This window comes from Rattus norvegicus, chromosome 5 (genome assembly GCF_021556685.1).
Source record: "Rattus norvegicus strain SHRSP/BbbUtx chromosome 5, alternate assembly SHRSP_T2T, whole genome shotgun sequence".
NCBI lineage: Eukaryota > Metazoa > Chordata > Mammalia > Rodentia > Muridae > Rattus > Rattus norvegicus.
Window position 1 is genome coordinate 68,707,487 of NC_141538.1, and position 23,943 is coordinate 68,731,429.

Below are 23,943 nucleotides of genomic sequence, written 5' to 3' on the forward strand. Positions count from 1 at the left end.
TGTGTGAAGACAAGGCTGTCTCGCGGTTTTGTCTATACATGAGTACAGAAAGGTAACGGTTAGAATTGGTTACTACTTACATTGCCTCATGTCTTCACAATGTTGTTTTTACTACATGGATTTAAATACATTAGGGTGATATATGAGTGGGCGGTGGAGGAATCCAGAAGGGAAATAGGGAGGCTTTGGTTTTCAACTCTTTCACTTACACACTCTTAGAAAATGAAAATCTCCTCAGCTTAAAGCAAAATTCACGGTAATGGGAAATGTTAAGCAATACACTGATAGCTACAGTCTACAGAGAGCCTCCCATGCTTTGTATACCTCATCACATCCTATCCTCACAAATTTCCCACACTCCCCGTACAGGAAGTTTTATTCTAGAAGTGCTCATTGGTAGTCCTATAGTAGAAGCAGTATAGAGGGATTCCGTTTGATTTGCACCTCCAGATATAGAAAGTTCTCTTCACCTTTGACCTCGAAGCCCCTTGATAATTTCAGATGGTTAGGTGTGGCCAGAGAGATGGCTCAGCAGGTTAAGGCCTCTTCAGTCAAACCCCATCATATTAGTTTGATCCTAAGGTTCCATATATTGTGAAGGGAGAGAATTGGATTTTTCAGGTTGTTCTCTGACTTCCACATATGATGTGGCAGATGTGCCTACACACATATGAACACCTCCCCAATACCAAAAAAATGAAATAGAAAAAAACTAAAAAGCCTGTAAGCAGGCCATCCCTAGCAGCAGGGTTTTTTTTTTGTTTTTTGTTTTGTTTTTGTTTTTGTTTTTTTATTAACTTGAGTATTTCTTATATACATTTCGAGTGTTATTCCCTTTCCCGGTTTCCGGGCAAACATACCCCTCCTCCCTCCCCTTCCTTATGGGTGTTCCCCTCCCAACCCTCCCCCCATTGCCGCCCTCCCCCCCACAGTCTAGTTCACTGGGGGTTCAGTCTTAGCAGGACCCAGGGCTTCCCCTTCCACTGGTGATCTTACTAGGATATTCATTGCTATCTATGAGGTCAGAGTCCAGGGTCAGTCCATGTATAGTCTTTAGGTAGTGGCTTAGTCCCTGGAAGCTCTGGTTGCTTAGCATTGTTGTACATATGGGGTCTCGAGCCCCTTCAAGCTCTTCCAGTTCTTTCTCTGATTCCTTCAACGGGGGTCCTATTCTCAGTTCAGTGCCTAACAGCAGGTTTAAACACCATCCTGCTCCTTCCCAGACAAAGCTGGGCACACAGGACTTGCTTGCTTCCCCATTTACTACTTCAGGTGCCCTCATTTTGCCTCTACAGGAAAACCTGAAGACTTGGCTACTCCTCTGTTTCTGGTCCCACACAGCTCTTGCATTCATTTGGAAGCCCCACTTACCTCTTTTTAAATTTTTTATTTTTATTGGATATTTTATGTATTTACATTTTCAATGTTATCCCCTTTCCCCCTCTCCCATTCCCTGTCCCCCTGCTTCTATGAAGATGCTTCTACTCCCACCCACCCACTCCCAACTCAACACCCTGGCGTTCCCCTACATTGGGGAAATGAGCCTTTATAGGACCTCCTATTGATCCTGGACAATGCCATCCTCTGCTACACATGTAACTGTAGCCATGGGTCCCTCCGGGTCTACTCATTGGTTGGTGGTTTAGTCCATGGGAGCTCTGGTGAGGTCTGGTTGACTGGTATTGTTGTTCTTCCTAAGGGGTTGCAGACCCCCTTCAGCTCCTTTAGTTCTTTCTCTAACTCCTCCACTGGGGTCCCCTGCTCAGTAAGATGGTTAGCTGTAAGAATACACATCTGTATCAGTAAAGCTCTGCCAGAGCCTCTTAGGAGACATCCATGTCTGGCTCCTGTCAGCAAGCCCTTCTTGGCATCTGCAATAGTGACTGGGTGTGGTGGCTGCATATGGGATGGATCCCCAGATGGGGCAGTCTCTGGATAGTCTTTCCTTCAATCCCTGTTCCACTCTATGTCCCTGTATTTCCTCCAGTGAGTATTACCTCCTACATATTGCACGTGTGGTATCTGGGGTGATCTTCTCCAAGGAAGCACAGCGGCTGACCCCATAATATGAGCACCTTGAAATTCCTGTAAACGTTGTTCACTGTTCTAAAGGCAATGTGTTGGGGGAGTGGGGAGCAGATTTCTCTTAGACGTTTCTAAATACTGCAATAACAAAACATTAAAAATATAAAAGCAGACATGAGTAGGAGCCCCAAATATATCACAGAGGTTTTATTGGAGACCCTGACCCCCTTGGGTGGATGGAAACTTAGTGTTATTGTCCTTTAAGTGAAGAATTTAGCTCTATTCTCAATGACCCTCAGGGGGAAGGTACTTGCCACCTGCCACACTTCCTGGGCACTTTCCTCCTTATAAGAACCTTCTATCTTGGTGTTCTTCCTCTCAGTTTTCTTTTTTCTTTTCTCCTGAACTTTGCTTTTGTTTGTGGTATTTAGACATGCTGTTTTTCTCTCCTCCGTGTGTGTCCTAGGATTTGATCTAATTGTCTGCTGTTCAAAGTGCCACTCGGCATTATTATTGAGAAGACGAATGAGACACGGGTCAGAGTTCAGCAAGAAGGCATCTGCTTGCTAGCAGTGCATAGTGGAAGCTCTCCGAAGTGATCTTTAATGAAAGCTTGGAAAACATTTGCCAGAGGGGGCCGTTCTCTGTGCCTCTTCCTTGGAGAGATAGAAAACAAGTGAGCGTGAGCGCAAGGGAGTTCATGAACGTCCCCTGTTTGGGGTGTCTTTTTCTAGTAAGGGAGAAAATGGGTGTGTGCGTACTGACGCTGTGTGATTAAACCGTGAGAAGAAAATGGAAGCTTTTGAATAGATAGTAGCCATTTGCCTATTTGGTGCACAGAACATCGTTGAGAAAGTTTCCACTCCTCTTGCAGAGCCTCTCACCAGCCAGTGTCCAGTGGCCTCAGGTTACTTCACCTTCGCAGGCTCAAATTCTCTTAAGCTGACAGTTGTTCTTCCACTTAGCAGGGGGCCAGAAGCCCCAACCGATGAGAACCCACAGTTGCTTTGGCACTGGAGACAAGCGGGACAATAGCTGCATTGTTCTTTTTGCCCTTTTGAGAAGGGCAAGTAGTGTCTTCATTGGATCTTGGCATGGGAGGAAGCTGAATCCAGGGTCCTTGGGGATTCACCTTCTTTCTTCTTCCCTTTATGTGGCTTTCTGACCTGAAACCATCAAAGCTGTTTGGACGACTCTGGACTGTTTGCCCTACCCATTGCTTGAGACAGTGGAAGTTAGGGGGAGAAGGAAACCCAAGTCAGAGCGCTCGTTTTAGTCAAGGTGCCACCTGCAACCTGGGTTTCCTTGCGGACTTCTCTGCACGTGTCATGCGCTGGCCTCTGGGATTGCTTGAGCAAGCACTAAAAATACCCAAGGCAAGAAGAACGCGGCAGGACTGGCAGCAGAAGCTCCTAGGTGGGTGGGGATTCTGCTTCTGGCTTCCAGCGCGCGGGAGCTCCGGCGTCTCCGCTCCGAGAGCACCTAGGTAGCGGGATTCCCCCGCTGCCTTCCAGGAACCCCACAGAGTCTCCAGGACTCCCTGGGGGCACAACCCGGCAAGCTTCATGCTTCAGCTCCTGAGAGAGAGCGCGAGCTCAGTGCCCCTCTCTGAGCATGCGCAGCCCTCTCCCCGCCTCTACGCCCCCCCACGCCCCCTCCCCGCCGGCCTTTTGCTCCTTCCCTTTCATTAAACAAACGGGAGGTCCCAAAACCTGGACCCAACGGCGAGAGGAGGCAGCAGAGGAGGCTTAGCAAAGGGATGGTCGCCGAAGGGAATCTGTGATCCCGCGCACTCCTGCCCCCACCCCGCGTGTGAGCACACACACACACACACACACACACACACACACACACACCCCGCACAAACACACACGCTCGCATACGCCCGTGCCGCGCACTCGCCCGCTCGCTCTCCCACGCAAGCGGAATGCAGCAGCGCCTGAGGAGCTTGTCTGCAGCCGCTGCCTGAATGCACCTCGCCGCCGGCTACCGGTCCGCCCAATAGGGCGCAAGGGAGGAAGCTTGGCCGCCAAAGGTGAGTGTGGCGCCTAGGACACAGATGAGCCTGTACAGACTTGGGTGACGGAAGCGACTCAGGTGGCCCACGCCTGGCTTGCGGGTTGCAAGGTGCAGGTGAAGGTAGTGGCTTGGTCGTTCTGAGGAGGAGAGCGCGATCCTATCCCAGCGAGGATCTCTGCTCCTGCGAGGTGCCAGATGGACCCAGAAGAAAGCTACCCCATCCAGGCTCGTAAACTTTCCTCTCCTGTCATTTGGCAAACGTGGAGACAAAGGGGGCGTGGAGGCGCTCTCTCTGTCCGGTTCCGCCCTTCAGATTGCATTCCGGGCTGAGATGCCCAGCAGGTTTGCAGGGGTGGGTGTGGGGGTCCGGAGACCTTCCAGTAGCTGATGCCAAACCCACCGCCCCAGCAGGGCTTGAGATTTCTTAGCTCCTAGCTGTAAGCGTTGCCATTGATTTCTGCCTCAGGCGTGGGCACCTGCCAGAGATTCTCTTTCCTGAGCTCCAGGCACATACATAGTAATGGTGTCACCTGGAGAATTGGGATAGCCAACGGCTTTCTCATCGATTTCGACAGTGACCGAGTTTCTAGGGTGAGGTTTGGGTCAGGGCAGGATGAATGATGAGTTATTGAAAGGTTTGGCATAATCACCTCCTAGAAACGCTGGGGCCCCAGGGTCTCTGCTCCCAGGGGAAGGCGCTGTCTTCACAAACACCACTGCAGCAGCTCTGGGAGCTGGACTGAGACAGCTGTGGTGGCAGCGGTGTCAAGCGAATCTGGGAATTTATTTTTGCCTTGGATTTTGTGGCACACACGTGTAGCCTCTGTGTAGGATTCTGGGCTGTTATTTGTCTTTGTGGGGATATGGTGTTTTGCTTTCAACCTTTTCTGTGGCACTGCTTTGGTACCTGCCACCTAGTTATCTAGTTATTTCCCGACGTATTTGCTCTTCTGCACCAGGGAAAAGATCCTGAGAACAGAATTTCCATTTGAAAGGCCAGTCCCCGCTGAGGTGAACTCTTAGCCTGCCAGCACTCGGGGAAAGCCTGGAATCTAAGGGCCCTTTGAGGTAGCCAACCTGGGTCAGCAGGTGAGGCCAGACAAAGAGGGATAGAAGAGGGGCAAACCAGAGACATTTAAAGAGGTGTGAACAGACAGCCAATTAAGGTAGGATAAGGGCCAGTGCCAGGCTCTGTAAAGCGTTCACTGAATCTATTCTCCTCTCTGGAGCTGTTGCGGGCAGTCCCTGTTCATGGAATAGATCTAGTTTGGTGGCGCCCAGGATGTCACATCTGGACCACAAAAGACTTGGTCGTTCTTAAACTTGCCTTACTATACAAACAAGTTTGGCTTTTTTTTTTTTTAGATATAGAAAGTAGATGTGTTCACGTTTCTCCCTCCTGCCGAGTTTGGGACTGGAAGGTGGGGTGGACGCACGTGGGTACAGTTTTGTCTCTTCTATAAACTAGGGTCTGGGGTTTCAGTGAAGCTAAGCAGGTGCTGGCAGAGGAGGTGCTGGAGGCTGAGATCAGTTTATCAATGACGGGATGATATAGTCACGGGGTTTCCTCACCTTCAGGTGGCAAATAGTGCTCTCTCTCTCTCTCTCTCTCTCTCTCTCTCTCTCTCTCTCTCTCTCTTTCCCTGCTTCTGCAAACAGGAAAAGGTTTTGCTTTGATAACTTTAGGACTGAAATGTGAGAGACTGTGACATAGATGAGCTTCACTGACAAAGTTCACACATGAGACCTTGCATAGGGAAGAGGTGAGGTTTGGAAGAATAAAGGAAAAATACGAGGGAGCGAGGCAGGGGTTAGTCAAGGGAAACAGAGGATTGGAAAAGCCTAGCTTTATGACTCCATTGATGTGTACAGTGAGAAAGAAATCCAAAAGTGTTTTTGTCTTGTTCTTTTTCAAATAGCTAGGGAAGAAAAGTCCTTCCCAGAAGCCAGTGCTTTTTGCTTCAGGGTGACAGTCTCATCATTATTTTTACAGCTCTTGGGAGGAAAAGATGGAGACTTTTTTACTCTCCTTTACTAGGGTTCTTTATCTGCTACAGTGCATTTTCTTTTTCCTCATTTGCAAGATCTGGTTACTCTGATAGCATTCAGACTCCATTGACAGATGCCTATTGACCATGTGTCCTGTGCTTAGTACCAGAAGCCACTTAAAATAAATAACATAGTTCTGCCCCTCAGAGTGCTTGCAGTGTTGTGATAAACCTGGAGTTAGCACATATGGAACAGTCAGCTTGCACTGTCTCTGCCCTGTACTGAGCTCCTGATATGTAACCTGTCCACCCCACTCCCTCCCTCCAGGTTTTCTCAACATTTAGAGAAACATGCGCCAGGACTTTTTGCTGAAGGAACAAATAAAACCAAACCAAAACACAAGAGAGTAAAAGCCGGTTCAAACCTTCAGGAAAGAGGAAACAACTTCTGGCGTATAACTAACTCACTTATGATCGTGGCGCAAATGAAGCGCCAACAGTACATGTAAGACAATGATTTGCTTTTCTTCCCTTGGAGAACTTAAGTGATCCCCGGGATCCATGGGAAAGAAATGAATAGTCTTGGCAAGGAGGGAAGGATTGAAGGGTCATTCCAGGCAGAGGAAATGTGTAACCGCTTGATACAAATTGGGTAACTGTAAGTCATCCCATGTGACTAGAGCCATAGAGGAAAGAATGGCACCTGGGTGACACTAATCAACAGCTAATGCTATGGAGTATTTATACAGGGATATGGCCAGGATACTATGAAAGCACAAAGGGAGAGTTTCCAGGGAGGGAAAGGTGGGGAGATCAAAAGGTTTCTTAGGGAGTTTGATGGAAAGTGAGTCTTGAACAAGGACAAGAAGAGAGACTTCCCAGGCAGTAAGCAAATGTGAGGCATGAAAGGAGTTTTAGGTGGCTACAGCAATGCAGGGTCTTATCTCCTTCGAGGGGAATAACAACATGTCAGAGAAGTGAGCAGGAATCACATGTGTGACTGGAATTCCCTCCGCCTCATCCCCAACCCCCACCTCGCCGCCGTCCCATCAAAAGAGCTTCAATTTTATGTGAAAGTGTAGGAGCCTTTGAAGGTTGGGAGAGTCTGAGACTCGATCAGATGTGCATTAGAGAATGATGGCCATGACGGCAGCGTGGAGGATGAATTGGGGATGGTGAGGCTGCAGTCCTGGAGCTGACTGTAGGGATATAAGTGTGAAATGACGGGGATGATGGAGATGACGGCGATGGGGAGCAGAAGGAAATACACCTGGGAAACAAGAGATAGTGGTAAAACCTGCTGTAGGAACAGCATCCATTCCTGGGTTTTGTTTTCTGCTTTGTGAGTGCAGGGCAGTCACTGCTGCTTCTTCAACATTTACTACGGGGCCCGATATGGAGTCAACACACATTCACTGGATGGATGACCACATCACTTGAATGAGAAGTTCAATAACAAAGTAATGACTTTGCTCTAGGATAATAGATGCTAAGTCATGGTCTCTGAGGTGCCCATTTTTGGGAACCAGTGACAAAAAAATTGTTCTAGAGAGACTGCAGATTTTAAAAAGAACGGATTTCCTCAGCTTAGTCTATGAAGAAATGCCACCCTTCCACAGAGTCACTGTGAACAGCCTTGAGCCGTCATTTTAGGGCCCCCTCCTGAAGAAATTGGGTTACCAGCAAATCTTGGACACAGTGGCAGAATCATACAATTCATTTCTGATATGTAGTAGGTTCTAATGAATCTTTCCCTATTCCCCTTGCTCATCAAAATACCCTTATTTACTGAACTTAGTGAAAACATTTTAAGTTGGAACTCAAAGCTCCTAAGCTCTTTGTCTCATTTAAAGAGACCTTGGCATCTTGGCATCTTGGATCTTGGCCAGACTCCCATGACCTAGAAACTTACAATACAACTTGAGGGTCCTGGCATCTTACTGAGCCAAGTCCACACATCTTGAGTTACAATATGGAAGTCTCAGTATGAGACGTCCGAATAGAGCAAAGCAGAACTTGTTCTCAGACTGAGCACAGTGGTGAAGGAAAAGTAGCGTTCCAGATAGCACAGTGTACTTGATATTGTAGCTGGATGATGGCAAGGGAGAAAGAGGTTAGCCAAGAAAGGTGAGTAGGGTTGTGTTTTACAGAAGTGGATTTGGGATATCTCTGGAACATCTCCTAAAGTACTGGGACAAATCTCAGTGTACCTTGACATCACAATAAATATCAATTCTTGTTTGCATTGAGAGAGAGGGTGGGAAGAAGACCATAAATCCAGAAATGAAATCTCAGCACGTAGCCACAGGTAGGGGTAAAAGAGAGAAGCAAATAAAGGATGTAAGAATGGGCTTCTCAGACAAGGTGGGAGAGAGTTAACATGAAAGCAAAAAGCCCAAGAGAACTGTGAAAGCGATATTCGGGCTCCAGAGATGTACCCTGGATCAGGCCTTGCATCAGGACAGTCATGAAATCTGATTTACAGCATACCTCCTTTTGCCTCGGTGTTAAGACAGTTCTTAACAGCTTTCTTGTGGGGTATCAAGCTGTCATCAGGACCAGCTCTCAAAGCTACTGCGGTCATTCTATAGTCTGTGTCCCTTCATCGACTGTATCAGTGAGAAGGATGGCTTTAAGTGAGGAAGGATCGAAAGTGGAGAACTGAAGATAGACAATGAGCAGACCTCCCCGGTGACAGTAAGAAAAGCAGCCTGGTACAACCGTGTGCGCAGAAGCCGTATTTCAGAGTCCAGAGGGGAGTGGAGGGAAGAGCATCCGGGCTTGTGCGTCTATCCATCATTTATGAAGTCTGGCAGGGGAAAGAGTTATGGGGCCATCGGGAGAAGGGATAGTGAGCTTGCAGCAAGTTCTTATCAAGGAGGAGCAGCTGGAAAGAGGTAGTGCTTAGGAACAAAAGGTGCCAGGACGAGAACAGAAGAGCAGAGCAGAGAGAAAGGATGTCTGGTCCTAAGGATGTGGGAAGGACTGGGGGACAGACACAGGATCCCTCCTCCCCCGGCTACTAAATCATAGGTGTTTCCTGAAGCCTGCAGAATTATATTCTTGAGTGTCCAACCTGACTGGTGTCGCTGGACCTGCAGGTTGATGAACCTTGTTTAAGGGGCAATGTGGCTGCTGCCAGTACTCATTCTGAATTCACTCAAAAATTTGAATTAATTGAATTCTTTGTTATTAAAGAGTAGATGCCAGGGGCCAGTTTCTGCCTTTTAAATAAACATTTATGATGATGATGATGATGATGATGATGATGATGATGATGTGTTATAGAGAGAAGGGGGGCAAGTAAGAGGGGAGAGAGCACACATGCCAATGTTCACTTGAAGGGATTAGAGGACACCTTTCAGGAGTGGGTTCTTTTCTACCATATGGGCTCTAAGAATCAAAGTCACCTTGTCAGGCTAGGTAGCCAGCATTTTTACCTGCTGGGTCATCTTACCAGCCCTCAGTTAAAGCTGGCTCTGCCACTTATCAACTGTGAGTTTGGGCACATCATAAATGTCTCTGTGCTCTCAATTCCTATTGTCCTCAAGAATCACAGCAGATCCCATCATGAAAGATTTTAAGGATGAGTTATTTGTTCATCCTGGTGCAAGGGGAAGGAAGATCTTCTATGTAAAAAATAGTGAAGTTAAAAATATACAGCCCATGTGTGCTTTGCTGTTCATTAAAAACAAACAAACAAACAAACAAACAAACAAACAAACAAACAAAACCTTTTGTTAGCTGACTGTAATCCCAAGTTTCTGGGTGCAGGAATTAAATCAATAGACACAAACCAGCTAGGCTGCCTGCTGGGTGGTTGCCAGGAACTTTTGCTAGGTGTCTTTTCTCACACCTGAGGGAGAAGATGGACGTTTGCTTCTCTACTGTGGTCCTCACATGCTTCAGCCTTTCAGACATTTCACAATGGGAACTTGGCTGTTTAGCGAAATGCTCTCAGGGACGTGGTTACATGCTGTAATTACAGCCCTACCTGGCTGTAATGGACAAATATGGACTCTGGACACCTCCCATGTGAGACTGACAACATTCTCTAGCAAATTGTCTACTTTCTTTAGGGGAAAGTTTGTGTAGTGCCCTAAAACAGAATCCCAGAGGATAAGGTGGCCCCATGGTCTAGCCAGTTAGCAGCAGGTCAGTAAGTGGAACTCAGGTTTGATGGATAATGCCCTTCCATATAATATATACTTATATGCATATGCATACATATATGCCTATGTATACACCCACCGTATTTATGTCCACACACTAAATTCCTCACAGTCCTCCCAGGGAGAAGTTTCTAGCTATGATGTTCCTTCTTTCTAGAATTCTATTCTTAGGTTGTCCTGACCTCCTGACCTCCACCTCCCGACCTCCTGACCTCTTTCAATTCTGTGACATTTCAGTGCCTAGCTTAGTGCTTGGTTCATAGTTACTGCTCAATAAACACTTTACATTGCAGACATAAATGAACAAATCTTATTCTTTGAGTCATTGATGCCATCCTAAATAACACAGCTTTCAACTTTTTGTTGTTGTTAATGGTTTTTTTTTTTTTTTGGTTTGTTTGTTTATCGTTCCTTTTTTTAAGAATAAAAAGTGTAATGGGTCACATACTGAGCTATCTTATCAGGCTTGCACTTGAAATGTGATTAGGAATGAGAAATCAAATAAGGACAATTTTCCTGAGGTCACTAGTGTTTGTAGGTGAGAAGCCCCTCTATAGCATGGAAATTAGATGATGTCAGTGAAGCATGCTTGTGCAAGCATGCTATTGGTCCTGTCTTTATTTAAGTTTTAAATATTTTGATCATTACGGGGTTCTTCGATTAAGTATGAATTTAAGAATATTTTACCCAGACACTCTATTCTGATTGTTGAGTTTTGGGGGTAATTGTTTGAACATTTTTCCCTGGTACCATTGTCTCATCTCCTCAAAGTGTAGTGAGGATTTGTCCCTAGCTTTTCCACTCTGCCATCAGAATACAATGACACCGTTTAAAGTACTGATGGAACCTTCGCCCAACATGCAGGCAGGTGCTGCTAACTTTCATGACCTGGCTGGCCTGATAACAAGTCAGCAGTGCATTCAGTGGTCAAAGTCAAACCAGAGAGCTAACCTGAGAGCTGAGGAAAAGGGCTACCTACCTGTCATTTGCTTACCTCTGTCTCAGAGCTAGAAGGAGTTGCAAGGATTGTCTGGACACATCCTTTTGTTTACAATTTTTTTTTTCAAGCAGACTTTTGTCTGCTTTTATAGTTCTGAGGTTTTTGAGCAGTCGAGCTAGGAAATGGGTGAAAATGAGCACACCTGTCAACTTGGCCTGAGTTGGACTACAGCACTGTGACCTGTCTGTGAAATGAGGGCAGCGAGCATAGTGACAGAGACTGACCGTTTCTGAAGTTAGAAAGGGGAGGGAGAGCATCAGTGGGAAGGTGGAGTGGGTCTCCTAAATACCATACAGAAGCCCCAGCTGACTATCTGGAGGACTTCCTATGTTTATCATCATAGTTACAGCACACTGGTGAGTAGTTACCAGCATCTTCTCTTAACAGCTGAGCAAATCAAACTGCAGGAAGTTGAGCTGGCTTGTTCAGCTGATGGACACAGAGTTAGATTCACAGTCAAGAATGCAGCCATAGTCAGTGCACAGTCCAGTTCTGATTCTGAAGACGGGGCATTTCTTCTGTTTTTTTCTTTTTTCCCCTATCTTTATTAACTTGAGTATTTCTTATTTACATTTCAAATGTTATTCCCTTTCCTGATTTCCAGGCCAACATCCCCCTAATCCCCCCTCCCGTTCTCTATGGGTGTTCCCCTCCCCATCCTCCCCCCATTACAGCCCTCCCCACAAGAATCCCGTTCACTGGGGGTCCAGCTTTGGCAGGACCAAGGGCTTCCCCTTCCACTGGTGCCCTTACTAGGCTATTCATTGCTACATATGCAGTTGGAGCCCCGGGTCAGTCCATGTATAGTCTTTGGGTAGTGACTTAAGACTGGGCATTTCATATCATCCATAACCTTTCGATCTCTGGAAAACCTTAGGGGACAAGCTTCCGCGGCTAGTCTAGTGTTAACTGGCTGGGAGTCAGCTTGGCATTCTAGCAGGTCACCCTTCATCTATGGCGAATTTATCCTTTTCATCCATCAGTAGCAACCTGGAGCAAAGTCACCTGCACGTAGGAAATAAACACCCTTTTCGAGTGATTATCCTAAATCTTGACATGCCTTGGAAGCACAGATCACATCAGTTACAAAAGAAATGGCCATGTCTTTCAGCATTGTGGCATCAAGTGTTCCAAAAATGCTCACAGAGAGTGTGCTGAAAAGGTGACTGTGGTGATGGGAGCCACTAAGCCGTAAGGAGATGAGCAGTCTTTGCATAGCTTATGGGTGAGGGTTTCTGGGCACCGTTTTATTGAGATTTCTGATAAGAAGCCCGGAGCAATGGCCCCTCATCAACATATGAATTCAATGCCATATATAATCAAGTGGAATAAGATGCAATTAACAGGAATATCGTGGTTGAGAGAGCTGATGTTCAGGTCAGCATCTCTTCAAGCCAAGCTCACTCTATCATTTCTATGCCCTAGTCTTCCTGGTCATCACGTCCAGTCAAGCTCGTCCATGCCCTTGATCTGATCAGCAGCTCACAGCCTGCTCTCCTCGGGGGTCCCTGAAACCAAACAGACACAAAGACAAAAAAAGTTTTATTTTTACTTGTATTAAGAGGGAAGCCATCATCTCTGGAAATAGTATGTCTGCATTTACTTCCCCTGAACTTTAAAAGCCAGGCAGCATCTCAAAAGCTTGAGAAAAAAATCTTTTAGGTTTAATTTAGTTTGTTCGTTTGTTTGGTTTTAGTGTGACATATGACATAGGACACGTGGCCCAATTTCTTGCCAGGCTAGTTTGAACCAATAATAATACCCCTCCTCATCAATTAAAAACTGAATTAAGTCAGTCTTGTGTGTATTATGCTGCTGTACAAAGTGCCTGTATAATAAATGAAGATCCTTTTTTACAAATTCCCAGTACCAACCTCTTGGAGAATCTACGTAAACCGTATGCTGCACACCCTACCAACAGTCTGCGTCCATTTTCATTTATATATTTTTATCTTTTTTCCTAAATGGTAGGACTCTATGCATTGTCTCGCCTTTTGGATTTAGCTGATTTTTCTGCCTTGTAAACATTCACTGAATGCTACTAGTTGTATGATAATTGGCTGCTCTCCCTTGCAGGCAGATGAAGACTGGCTAATGCATGTCTTCTGACCATCTCACAGAAGCCACCTATTAAACTGTGTGCTTCTCAAGAGCTTACATCCTAACAACAGCTACAATAATGAGGGCACTAAATTCGAACTTAATCCATGGCAACAGCCGTCAGTTCTTCTTGCTTCACAGAATTGCTGGAAGGGATGGTCCATTTCAATTGTTGGTTTTCTTCCAGATAAGAAAGCTGAGGTTCGCTGAGGTTGAGTTGCTTGTCTAGGGTCCCACAACTGGTGATTTGGGAAGGCAGAGAAGACAGACTATTTTCTACTCTGTTAACTCAGCGCTGATTCCACTACATCTGACTGCAAAACCATTCCCTGAATCAGGAAGGGGGAGCTCGGGAACTCGAATCACAAAACCTAGTTTGTGCAATGAATTGCTACCAAATTGAAACGACTCACGCTCCATGTAAATGTCACTCAGGAGCCGCAGCAAGGATGCCCTTCTTGTTTTCCTGTCTTGACCTGCCCATCTTCCCCCTGCTCCCCATTTTCCTCAAAGGCCCGAGGGTCTCACATTTGCATAATACTTTGAAGCCAGGCAACATTCTTGATGTGAAATGAGATGTTACCCAAGTTTCCTAGGGAAGGTATTCATCTGTGAAACGTATTACTAGGATTTAGTTTTAAATTGGCATCTTGCCAATTTGAACCTTAAGAAATGAATCCCAAAATGAATGCATTTGACATGTCATCTTTAATCAAACAATTTGCCCCTCCTTATGCTGATCTGGATAGTTTTGCTCAAGATATGGCATAAATAAAACTATGACTTCTAAACATGCTAATTCTGTTTCCCTGCTCTGTTAAGTTAAGCCTCAGCTGTGTCATTCATTAGCTTTGTGATGCTGGGCCAATCCCCCTGCCTTTCTCGGAATTCTCACATGTGAATTCAGAAGCCTTGCAAGGGGTGGGAAGATGGAGAGAATGACTAATACATGAAGGCTGTACTTTAAAAATTAAAGTCTAATCCTCTGTCTCGGTATTATTCTACTTTCATGGAAATCCTTGGGAACTGATTTAAATATATGGCTAATTTATACATAAGGTGGACACTGTTGATCTATGCTAGTTAAACACATGCATTCTCAATTTTTCTAGTTGTATTGGTAGATTACCTAGACGTACACATATACATATGCTTGCAGAAACTCATAGAATTTGAAGGGTGGGTGATGAGAAGCAGAAACCTATGCAGAGCTTAGACCTCTCCTTTCATAGCTCATAAGTCGGTTAGCCTCTCCTTTCCTTCACCAAGCCTCTATTGCTCCCCAGGTAGGTGGCCATGTGTATGTATCTCAGATGGCAGCCAACCGAGTCTGGACTGTGGTGGCCTAGGATCCTGACAGTTAAAGCAGAGAAGGTTGCATGTGAAGCAGGGCCTTTGCACTCATGGCTAGGTCCACCTGCAATGCCTGCTTTGAAAAAAATCTGCACATCTCCAATTCTGAAGTCACGTGATTGCCTACTCATGGGCTATCAGGTAGCCTTTCCCTGATAATGTTGAAACATTCAGCTCACTACTCCTTCATTGGCCTTGATTTATGTTTCCTTAGCAGCACTGAGAAATCCTTTAGCTCTTTCTATTCATGAAGTTGCTCGTCCGCCTCTGTGACCCGGCTCCTCCTACAGTATTAACATTAAGAGGGATTCTGTATATCCTGTTCAATGTCACGTACCCCCAAACCTGACTGCCTGAAACTTACTGGATAAATATATTAGAAGAGAAGTATCAGGATTTTGAACATGAGTTTAAGATGCCAAAAGCAATGGCCACACCCAAGAGAAAGCATGAACATCTCAAAATGTGCAGAAGCTCAAGAAAGCACAGTGAGAAATGGAACTCAATGAAGGGTATTGGTTCCAGAGGGCTAATCTGAATGGGGCTACTGGGCTTTGCTTTTCTTTGCCTACTCTCATGCCATTTTAGGATCCTTTTCCTGCTGACCCCCAATGCATGTCAGATCCCACACAGACAGGCGGTGGTGAAGCTCAGATCTTCACACCTCCAAGGTATCTGAATCTTCCAGATTGTCTTGCTTTGCCCATTACCAGCCTCAGGTCTCTTTTATCTCTCTTATTCTTACAAAACCCATTAAAACCTCCTCCTCTCCTAACATATTTGTGACCCTTAGATTATTCTTGTTGTTAGCAATCTAATGAGTTATAGTACTTATTTCGATACCTTAATTATGTGGATCTTTTAGAGTTTTATCTTTAAAAAGTGGGACTTATTGAAAATCGTCTCTAGTCACATTGTGATCTCTAGATAAGGTCCCTACCTCACAGAATCATTTATAGTCTTCTTGTCAGAACTTTTCTTTGAGACAACCCTCCTCCCCAACACATAAACTTAGTTCTCAAAATTAGTTCAGCACTTTTAGATGAAGGGAATTTGGTTGCCTTTTGCCCGTGAAGTCCCTGAAGAATTCCTCCCTGGCTCTCATACTCCTATCATGAAATTATCCCCTGAACATCCACATCACTTTGGTTCAGAATTAGTTGCAAGTGAAAAGTCCACCTGAGGCATCATTTCCCCACTGAGACATGGTATTGCCTAAAGGATGTCAAGGGGGTCTATAAGCATCATGTCAAGTATCTTGTCTTGTCACCAGTTTGTGAATAGCTGTCCTCAATCCGTATCTTGCCTCTCTGTGATGGCCCATCTATTCATAGTATCGGGAATACATCATTCCTTCATCAGGTCAAATAGTCTTCATCGTCTTCCCATAATGATGTCATTTCAGTTTTTCTTGCACCCATTGTAGTTCTCAGGGCTCTACCTTCAGGTTAGAGTCATGTGAGTCCTCAGTATTGTGCTCGTAAATAGCACATGCTGTTTGGAGTTGTAGTGATGGATCAGTGGTTAAGGTCACTCTTGCTCTTTCTGAGGACTTGTGTCTCACTCCCAGCATGTCAGGTGTCTCACAACACTCTGTAATCTACAGTTCCAGGTGACACCCTCTCTAGACTAGGCTGACATCTACTCATGCATATGTGTCTCTATGCATATATATAAATAAAAATAAACTATATTTTCAGAAGGTTTTAAAGCACTTGTGAGAATGTTCATGCTATAGATAAATTTTGTTCTTAGATACGTCTGTGACTTCAGCTTGTCTTGAATGTCTCTCCTTATCCCAGATAAAACAATTCCTCTTTCTTCTTGCCTCCTTTGATGACTATCATGATTGTTTTCCAAGTCTCCCAATCATGGATATTATTAAGATCTTCAGGAATTGAACATTTGTTATGGAGAGGAGAGCTTTAGCATAAGAGAGTCTTGGTAATTATCCTCATATTTCACCATAATGGTAGGTGGAACTAATTTAACACACCTAAGAGGCTCGAAGAATATAACACACTGTATATATGTCCTGAAATCTCATGTTGTATTCTATGCATCTATACAATTATTGTCAATAAAAATAAACAAGACATTTTGTTGACTGAGGGCCCCAACTCCTCCTTCAAGCCCAATTGCAATGTCAGATGGCATGTAGCCTAACTTTGGTTATTTTTTTTCCTGTGTCTAGAGAACTATGTCAGCAGAAATGTGCCAGAGAAACAGGTCCATAAATAGATCATTACTCACTGGGAAAGATGCCAAATGGCCTTGTTCTGAGTCCAAGAAAACACTGGGACTCCTGAAAAGCAAAATGAAAAATGACAAGTGAACTTATCACTTCACTGGGAAAACAAAAGGCATGGACATAAGACAATAAGATATTTGATGCCAGGAACATTTGCGAGAAGATGTGTCAGGGTTAGCCTGAGCTAATTCAAAGCTTTCAAGATCCTAGAGCTCTTGGCATTCTCAGAAACTCTATAAACTTCCTGCTGAATGTCTTCTATTTTGCTTTGAGGCAATCAAGATTCCATCATTATAGCATCTGGGCCCACAGTGAGATGGGAAACCACAGGAATCAGAGATTCCTGTTAAAGGAAAGGTTTCTTTTTGTTTTAGGCAAAATACAAAGATGAATATGGTGTTGTAACATCACAGAGAGAGTCACAGTAGCATTGGTTTTATAATAGGAAACATGCACATCTCCTAATGCATTGGTAGTGATGCTCAGGCTTCAACTGCCGCTAATCCTCAGGGGCCAGGAGAAAGCTTCATTCAGAGCTACTCTCCAGGAAATGACTGCTCGAAAGTGATGTCTTAAAAGATAGGAATAGTATAGCTGTGCATAACTGAAAAGGACTTAATATAGCCACACTACTAGAGAGCGTTAACAGAAAGAAATGCACACCAGTGAGAGTAAAGTATGAAAATACATAAACTAGACAGTGTAGATGGCCAATGACTTGGGATTTGGTTTAATTTTTCCATGAATAGATGAATGAAAACTCAAGTTCTCACTTTGCAGCTGTCCAATTAGTACAATGTTAAAAAAAAAAGACGTCATTGACTACGGATGCAAGCACGTGCCTGAGCACTTATGAAAAAAACACGCTGACCAGGTAGACTTATGAGTTTTGGTCTCTAACTGGCAAAGAGTCTCAGAATTGGAAGTGCATATACTCTTTCATTCAATAGTCTGACTGGAGAAAGAAAAAATAGCATGAGTATGGGAGTATATCGATTTTACTATGCTTCAACTTGCAATTGTCTGATTTTATGTTGCCCCTCATATTTTCAACACTTAGTGGGTTTGTTAGGTGGGGATTGTGTGCCCAATTGGATGGAATTCAGCAGACAAAATATGGGGGGAAATCCTAATTCTTAACAATACTATGATTAGGAAATTTCAGGGTATTAAATTGGAACAATACATAACTAAACTGAAAAGCTTCTGTAAGGCAAAGGACATAATCAATAAGACAAACCGACAAACTACAGTTTGGGAAAAAAATCTTCACTAACTCCACATCCAATAGAGGGCTAACATCCAAAATATATAAAGAATTCAATAAGCTAAACACCAGAAAAACAAACAGCCCAATCAAAAAATGGGCTATAGAACTAAACAGAGAATTCGCAACTGAAGAATCTCGAATGGCCAAGAAGCACTTAAAGAAATATTCAAAGTCATTTGTGATCAGGGAAATGCAAATTAAAATGACCCTGAGATTTCACTTTATACCTGTCAGAATGGCTAAGATCGAAACCTCAGGTTACAGTACATGTTGGTGAGGATGTGGAGAAAGAGGAACACTCCTCCATTGCTGGTGGGATTGCACACTGGTACAGCTACTCTGGAAATCAATCTGGAGGTTCCTCAGAAAATTGGAAATAGATCTACCTGAAGACCCAGCTATACCACTCTTGGGCATACACCCAGAAGATGCCCACCATGCCACAGGGGCACGTGCTCCACTATGGTCATAGTTCCATTATGTTCATCTTATTTGCGTTAGCCAGAAGCTGGAAACAGCCCAGATGCCCCACAGTGGAAGAATGGATACAGAAAATGTGGTTCATTTACACAATGGAATACTACTCAGTTATTACAAATGAGGACATCATGAATTTTGCAGGCAAATGGATGGAACTAGAAAATATCATCCAAGGTAAGGTAACTTAGGTCCAAAATGACGTGCATGGTATGTACTCACTAATAAGTGGATATCAGCCAAAATCAGGATACAATCCACAGAACTCAAAAAGGTTAACAAGCCTAAGGGCCCAAGTGAGGACACCTCAATCCCACTTGAAAGGGAGAAGAAAGCAATCACAGGGAGCAGAGGGAGGAAGGGACCCGGGTAGTAGAAGGTGACAGGGAGGAGAAAGGGGTAACATAATTAATTATTGGGGAAACAGCAGTGAAGCCCTGAGAGCCAGCAGAAAGAATGGAAACAGGCAACCTCAGGAGATGGGAAGACCCTCTAGAATGTACAAGCGACCTGGGAAATGAGAGACTCTTAGGACTCAAAGGGAGGGACCTTAGATGAAATGCCCTACAGTGGGGAGACGGAACTTGTAGAGTCCACCTCCAGCAGAAAGACAGGACATCAAGTGCAAGAAGAAGGTTGCAATTACAGAGTCAAAAACTCTGACCCAGAATTGTTCCTGTCTAAAAGAACTCCAGGGACAAAAATGGAGAAGAGACTGAGGGAAATGGGGTTAAGTGACAGGCCCAAATTGGGATCCTGCTCAAGGGAAGGCTCCAAGGCCCGACACTATTACTGATGCTATGGTGTGCTTACAGACAGGAAGGAGCCTAGCATAGATGACCTCTGAGAGGCCCAACAACCAGCTAAAAGAGTCAGATGCAGATACTTACATTAATACAATGGACAGAAGCCAGGGTCCCCCATGGTTGAATTAGGGAAAGGCTGAACAAAGCTGAGGAGAGTGACCCCATAGAAAGATCAGCAGACTCAGCTAAGCTGGATCCCTGAGATCTCTCAGACACTGAGCCACCAACCAGGTAGAAAACACCAGCTGATATGAGGCCCCTGACACATATGCGCAGAGGACTGCCTGGTCTGGCCTCAGTGAGAGAAGATGCCCCTAATCCTTGAGAGACTTTAGGCCCCAGAGTGTGGGGAGGTCTGGTGAGGAGGGCTTCCACTTGGAGACAGAGGGAGGAGGAATTAGATGAAGAACAGTTGGAGGGCAAACTGGGAGGGGGATAGTGCCTGGACTGTAGAGATAGATTAGAGAATAATAATAATAATAATAATAATAATAATAATAATAATAAGCTGTATCTATTCAGCTGAATATTTTTTATGCTATGATGATTATAGAAAAGAATATAAAGGTGGATGAATGTGTACTTTACATGCCACGCGACAGGCACCAGTCTCACAACTTTGGATATATTACTATATTTCTCATATTATCACTTATCAATTGTGAAAAATAGCAGGTATAGGTCAATGGCTTGTTTAATGACATAAAATTGCTTTGAGGATGAGATAGGTATGATGAGATGGTTCTAATGTTGGCAATTATGGTGGGGTACTTTTTTATTAAGAGATGTAATAGTGGCTCATGGGAAATTCTATTTTGTATTAAAAATACACACACACACACACACACACACACACACACACACACCTCACACATACAGAGCTACTGTGATTTACCATCTTGCTGTGAGCCCCATGCTTACAGAATAGCCTCAGCTAGCAAAGGAATGCAATCTTGAATGTACTGAAATAACGAAGAAGGGATTCAGCAGGAAGTTTATAGAGTTTCTGAGAAAGTTAAGGGTTAAGGGATCCTGGCTCCAAAAATCCATACATATGCTAAGAACAAGAGCATTTTATAAAAATGGTACATGAAAGGATTTCTTCTATGATTTTATCTAAGTCAGATCATCAGAACAGCTTCCTTAGAGTCCAAGAAATACTAAGATCTGTGATTCTCATCTCTGAATTGGCTTGGATTTTCATTATCTTTTTGTCAATAATAATGTGCACCGAGAGCATTTCCCATCAATACTGAAAGGTGGAGGGGAGTCCTTGAGCATGCGTTTTAAATATGAATTCTCTGGGGCTGGACTAATGGACTAAAGGTCCCGTGCTTACTTCTTTGCAGAGGACTCAGTATCCATGTCCAATGCTCATAACCATCTGTAACTCCAGATCCAGAGGAATTCAATGTCTATGGCCTCTGTAGAGGCACTCACGAGCACCTCCTCCTCCCCACCTCATAATTGAAAGAAAGGAGACAAATTTTTTCCTTTGGATGTGTGCTTGACTTTTTCAAGAAAAGATAGGACTCTAATATTTGGCATGAAAAGTCTCTGTACGTTTCCCCCACATTTGTAGGTGCTATTGAATCACTGTCTGCTCGCAACTGGCACAGCCACGTGTGAAAGGATAATGTGTGGGATGTGGTAGTTGGGTGAGTGTGCTTGAGAGTTGTAGAGTAGGAGAAAGTGTGTGGAAGAGGAAAGGGCTGGAGAGGAGGATATGCAGCAGAGCCAGCCTATCTATTGCTCTCCTTAGTGATGCCAAGTTTCTAAAAACTTGGGTCAAAATTGGCCCACGGTGATGCCTATGAGTAGTGGTACTGATTGATCCTTACCAGCTAGGACTGTTCCGACTTACAAAACTAGAAATTTGGAATTGCTGTGTGTCACAGTTTCTCAAGTCTTCCACCTCTCGTCCGTAACCTCTTCTCCCATCTGCTTTCTCCTGGCCTCTGTAGGCTTCTCCTTGTCACTGGAGTGTCTTATTCACTTTTTCTCTTCCATGACATCACTGTACCGTCCCTTCATGGTTTTCCTTTTATCTTCATGGCCCCTCATCTCTGATCTACTTTGTGGTTTCAGTTTGACTTGCTCCATCTTCTTTCTCAAATGTGGTGTTGAAAGCTTGTGTTTTCTGGTACCCACAATCATTTTGCATTTCTGTTATGGTTTGAATCATAATTTTGCTCATGTTATCCCCCTCATGTTCTAGTCTTTTGTCTTTATTCCCTTGTAACCATTGGATATCATACGTCTTCAGCCATTATCACTTCTTTCCTTGGTGATGCCCAGGAGGTTGTCATGAAGCCTTAGGTCTTCCTATGACACTGTCTCCTCCAACAGGAAGCCACAGACTCTCTTCCCTATCTCATCTCCTCCTTGCTCGAGTTGCATGAGAGATCTTGCCTTTCCTCAGGCATTCTCTCTACATCCCCGCTCCCCTGTCTCAGAGCTTCTCCCACCCCTCCTAGCCACCCATCCTTCCAGGTGTTAGTCACTTTTATGTCATGTTTTGCTCTTCTGCAGAGGACATTTCATTTTAGTTCATGGATTGTAGCTACTTTATGTGTGTCAATCTCTCCTACTTTGTACTGCCTCAAAGGAATGTAATTTTTAATTTAGAGATAGAGAGTTAATGCAAAAAAATCCCAACATCAATAGATCATAACCACTATTAATACTTTGATGTGTGTCCTGGGAGGGTTGTTTTTCCTATATACAATTCTTTTCATTGAAAAAAAAAGTGAGCTTCCATCCATCCCTCCCCTCAGAGCTCAGGAAACCCTTCAGAAAAGGAGGCATAAAGAGTCTAAAAGACAGAGGGAAAGGACACACACACAAACACACACACACACACACACACACACACACACACACACACATACACGAGATCCTGTAAATCAATATGAGTAAAGCTCATATGAACTCACAGATCCTGCAGTAGCAAACACAGAGCCGCACAGATCTGCAGCAGATCCTCCTCTACACTCACGTTACGGCTTCTAACTGAGTGTTTTCTGGAATTCCTGAGTGGAGAGGATGAATGAGTTGGTCTCTGTCTCTTGTTGATTTTCTTGGTCTCTTTTCCTTCTGTTGGTTTGTCTTGAAGTGGCAGATTGTCTTTTATATTATTATATTTTATTTTGTTATATATTTTTTAAATGAATGAATGAATGAAAATCTAGCCACTAGGGTAAAAGTTATCAAGTGAACTGGATAAAGGAAAATCAGTTTTCTCCACTAGAGTGACACTCCGGGACGGGCCACATGTTCAGGATATATGACAGGAGTCAGGGAGGCTCCATGGCAGCATGAGTCTGTTTGGGCTAAAACTGCTGGGCAGATCGTGCTGAGGCTTGAATGTGATGAATCAAACTCAGACGTAGAGAATTCTGCCATTAAGGATGCAAGCGTTTGAACTACCTGGTGATAAGAAGACAAAGGCTGGGTGATCGAGTCATAAGCTGGTTTTGTTATGAAGACAACAAAAATCATGAGGCTATGCTAAAAATAACTTAAACTGTGAAAACCTATTATACTGACAGGCATATGTTAAGTGAGGCTCTGTTGAGCCACCCTCCATGAAGCCTGTATCAATTTACTTAATTCGTTCCTCAACACTTGCCTATATTTCATTATCTCACAGTTCCTTCTAAATTGCTGTTAATAAGTTATTAGCACTCGCAGTCTTTGATGAGACAGGTGAATGCAGGAGGGCAGGATGGAAATGAAGGAAAATAGAAACTTTATATTAATCCGTTTTTGATGTTTCCACCCAGGGAGCCCAGTGCTAAGTGCCTTGGTATCATCTCACCTCAAATGGCATAGGACACCTAACAAAAAACATGCAGGACTGCTCACCTGCCCCCACAAACCTGCCCTTCCAAGACTTCTCATTTCAGTTAATGGCACCACTATTGCTGTCAGTTGAACTACAAAGTCCAGTCCCTTCTTAGAGTCCGCCTTCTCTCTTTTTAAATTAATCCCTGAGCGCTCCATTCCTTCACCTTCAGAAAGCCTTCCAGATCGATTTCATAGCCCCCAGCCCCATCACCGCAGGAATCATTTAATCTTATGGCTCCTTCCTGGATCATTACCATGTCCTTAGTGTCCCCTGTCATTACTCTACTGCCCCTCCCCTCCCCTAATGCCTGCAGAACCATCTTTCCAAACTAAAACACAGAACACACCAATTCCAATACAAAAGCCTTTTGAATGTTTATGTCTTCTGTGGAATCTCCTCCCCCCACCCCAAGAATCAAACTCTAATGTTTATAGTAGAACACTGTTCTGGGCATAGGTACAGTGTTCAACCTGCCTAGCTTACAAGGTTGTATAGATAAATAAATGAGATACTGTCCCCTCTTGAATAAACGAGTATGAATAAATAATTACTTCTTCAGAAATGCTTTAAGTGTGGCTGGAGGAAAGGATCTGAAAGTCGCAAGAAACTGATGCAGCGTGAACAGTGTGCAG

At 44.2% G+C, this 23,943-nt stretch overlaps 1 protein-coding gene across 1 annotated transcript in view; it reads left to right on the forward strand.

Annotated features, from left to right (window-relative positions):
- The first annotated feature begins 3,691 nt into the window (after positions 1–3,691).
- The window catches only part of Plppr1 (phospholipid phosphatase related 1), a 290,841-nt gene continuing 270,589 nt past the window's right edge, over positions 3,692–23,943 (forward strand). The window contains 1 exon segment of the mRNA NM_201271.3: positions 3,692–4,060. The gene's annotated coding sequence lies outside the window, so the exon portion shown is untranslated.